Consider the following 3,654-nt stretch of genomic DNA (forward strand, 5'->3'; position numbering starts at 1 on the left):
TGATTTTCCAGGTGAAGCTGAACACAGGGTAGGCAGCCGACCAAGGTGCCACAGCCGGGCGCTGGAAGCCAGGAGATCCAAATGCAAGCCCATGGTCTGCACAAAGACAAAACAAACCGAAGAAAAGCATCAGGGAGACAGAGTTTGTTCCCAGCTGGGCGTGGAAAAATCCGCAGAGGAGGGAGGTATGAACTTGGTGTTTGCAGGAAAGGCACCCTCCCAGAGGCAGGTTGTCCATACAGCTTCAGCCAACCAAGGGCCTCACCACCTGGTCCAGCTCCAGTCACACGGAGCCCATGGACTTTGAAACGGTCAGTCAGTGAGGCAGGCTAATAGTTCCCATTTTTCTTTAGTTTACAAAACAAACAAAAACAAAAACTGCTAAAATGATCTCATGACCCACGAGGACAAGCCGCTGCAGTTTGTACTCTGTGCCACTCCAAGAGGCAGGTCAGCCCCTTGGGGACAAAGCTGAGCTACAGGGTGGGTGGTGGGAACATAAGGAGGTCAGGACAGTAGGTGGGCACTGGCTGCTCAGACTCAGCTGGGGTGGAAGTTTGTATTGTCTCAAAATGGTCAGAGCAGTATTTCTGATTCCCCGTGTCTTCCAGAACTTTCTGCTCCCGTCAAGACATTCCCTGTCTGTGCCCCTTCTGCTCGAACCTGGGCAAGCTTGTGGCTGCTCTGGCCAGTGGACTGTGGCAGGTTGATGCCATGTGACTTCCAAGGCTGCGTCTTAAGTAGGATTCAGCTCTTTCCGAAGGCTCCCCTGGAACCCGGCCACCCTGTGTGAGAAAGCCCAGGCCATTTGAGGGGCCACTTGAGTGTTTTCTGGCCCACAATAGCCAATGAACCAGACATAAGGTCTCAGCCAGTAGCCAGGCGTGAGAGCCTGCCTTTGAGCCACCCCCAGGGGTAATATGTAGAACCGAGGTGGGCTGTCCCCACCGAGTCCCAGCCAAGTTGCAGATTCATGGGCAAAACAGATGTTGTCGGGCTTCCCTGGTGGCGCAGTGGCTAAGAATCCGCCTGCCAATGCAGGAGACACAGGTTCGAGCCCTGGTCCGGGAAGATCCCACATGCCGTGGAGCAACAAAGCCTGTGCGCCACAACTACTGAGCCTGTGCTCTACAGCCCGTGCTCTGCAACAAGAGAAGCCACCGTAATGAGAAGCCTGCGCATTGCAATGAAGAGTAGCCCCCCGCTCGCCACAACCAGAGAAAGCCCGCACGCAACGAAGACCCAACGCAACCAAAAATAAACAAATAAATAAACTTATTAAAAAACAAACAAACAGATGTTGTCACTGTATTTCATTTGGGGGCAAGCTGTCACACAGCCATAGTAACTGTAACAGTATTGGTGTTTATTAATTATCCCCATTTGACATATGAATAAATGGATACAGACGGAGTCTTGTCAAGGGCATCCCAGCTGGTAAACAGCAGGTGATCTGACTCCAGAGGCCAGTGCTTATTTTTAACTTTTCATTAAAAACATTTTCATGTAAATCAACTATACTTCAATTAAAAAATAAACTAAAATAAAAAAGGAAAAAAATCCATTTTCAAACAAAAGTAGAGAGAATAGCACAGTTAACCTACGTGAACCATCATCCAGATTCAACGATTACCAACTCATGGCTGATCCTGATTTTTCTTTACTTTCAATGCCTCCCTCCACTGCTGGGTTGTTTTGAAGCAAATCCTATATATATTATGTCATTTCATCTGTAAATACTTCACTGTTTATCTCTAAAAGAGAGTCTAGGCTTCTTAAGCACTGTGTTATCCTAACATCCAGGCCTCCATCGAGTTGCTGCTGTGGTCTGAGGCAGTTTACCTGGATGACCAGGTACGTGGGTGTTAGGAAGAGCCAGGTATTAGACATAGGTCAGTGGATTTGTATGTATTAACATTTGGTCTTTGATTTTACAGGAAACTCAGATGCCACTTATCTGGATTTCCGAGATGCACAGCTTGATGCTGAATAAAAGTATCTCAAGCCACCCATGTGAAGAAAAGGCTCTTTTCTAAAAATCTGAACTCAAATATGAAAAGCACAGGTCGCTGTGGGTCTTATTGGGAGCCCAGAGAGCTGGCAGCAAGGCCTCCCTGAACTATTCATCTCTGCAGTGCACACTGATAAACCACGCCGTGCTGTTGATTTGTGACAGATGAATACCCTGTCTCATTATCCTGAGCTAACCCTCCTATTCTTGCCCTTTTCGTTGAAAGGAATTATTGTTAATGCATTTATTTAATTCAGGACTCCCAGCCAGACTTCTAAAGCAAAAAGCCCGTCAGCATGAGGCACCTAGCGTATTGGGTCTGCAAAGTAAGTGTTAAATAATTATCATTACCCCATTGTGCTACCCAGCTGCACTGTCTCACCTGCCAAAACCCCTCTGGGAGGACCCCATCTTAGGGGAGAAGACCCCTATCAGGCCAGAGGTTTCTGACACAGAGGCTCAGGCTCTTGTCTGCCCGGCACAGTGACACCACCAGACCTCACAAAGGCCTCAGGGCTGCTATAAATAAATCACAGCCCTGTGCCATACAGTCCCTCCAAAGGGCTGTTCCTTTCCAGGAACGATCAGGGCTTGGGTGGGCAAACAGGAAGCCCCCCAGGCTCGTCGCTGTGGCTCTCACATGCATGCCCCTGTGTGGGTGCCTGAGCCTAAGCAAGCCCAGCTACGGAGGCACCTTTGTCTCCCACCTGAGCCTTGTTTCATCATTCACACCCTGCTCCCAAGGAAGCTCTCCAGGGAGAGAAGATTCTTCTCCATCCCAAAACTGATGGAAAAACATGACCTCATGCAAAACCACTATTTAGGAAGATGCTAAAGTTGAGAGTGTAGAAAAAAGACAACAAATGGTGTGTAAAGACAGCACCTTGCATGTAGGTAATTGGGTGGGAGGAGGGATTGGAAATTTGCTTTGGAAATCTTAAAGCGGTTAGCAGTTTTCAGAGCAAGAGCTTAGGAAAGGAACCTGATGACTTTTTTTTTCTGCAGTGCGTGTCTGGAAACCTCTGGCAAAGGTTTCTAGTTTTTCCTCATCACAAGGACAAGGCCTCTTCAGGCAGACCGGTTAATTTTTGTGAAGGGGAGACTTGCTGATTGCAAAACTTTGGACCCAGCTGGAACATGTTCTCTTCCCTACTTTTGTTTCTTCTGAGGGTTTGTGGAAACCCAGCTATCTTCCAGCCTCAGGTGGGAGGAATCTTCAAAGATGGGCGGGGGTGGGGGTGGGGTGGGGGTGGGGTGGGCCCAGGGGCAGAGCCTCAGCCTGAATTTGAATCTAATTTGGAAAACGTCGCGGCGCATATCTTTCCGGCTCCTCCCGTCACTCACTCACTGAAATTATGCACTGTAGGACCCGTACGCACGTACAGTAAGAAGTGGATGGAAACAGTTCCTCCCACCTCCATGGAGCTTAAGTTCTAGTGGGGAAGACCCGCAATAAACAAGACACGTCCCGCAACGAACGCGTTCACGGGCGTCGTGGAAATCTAGCTTGTGGATGACGCCCAGCTGCGGCCCAAACCCAGTGACTCAGCCCAGCGCGTTGCTGGGGACGCGCTCCCGCCGTTGCCAGGCCCTGACCCCTCGGGCGGACTCTCGCGAGGGTCCTCGAGACTTCGCGCGGAACC

The 3,654-nt window shown here is 49.6% G+C and overlaps 1 protein-coding gene across 2 annotated transcripts in view; it reads left to right on the forward strand.

The window, feature by feature from the left end:
- The window catches only part of LOC132354300 (AFG3-like protein 1), a 34,410-nt gene extending 33,157 nt beyond the window's left edge, over window positions 1-1,253 (forward strand). For both annotated transcript variants that reach the window (XR_009499227.1, XR_009499228.1), the window contains 2 exons: window positions 12-185; window positions 612-1,253. The gene's annotated coding sequence lies outside the window, so the exon portion shown is untranslated. The remainder of the gene's footprint in view (window positions 1-11; window positions 186-611) is intronic.
- Window positions 1,254-3,654: the final 2,401 nt, after the last annotated feature.

Source organism: Balaenoptera ricei, chromosome 19 (assembly GCF_028023285.1).
Source record: "Balaenoptera ricei isolate mBalRic1 chromosome 19, mBalRic1.hap2, whole genome shotgun sequence".
Taxonomy (NCBI): domain Eukaryota; kingdom Metazoa; phylum Chordata; class Mammalia; order Artiodactyla; family Balaenopteridae; genus Balaenoptera; species Balaenoptera ricei.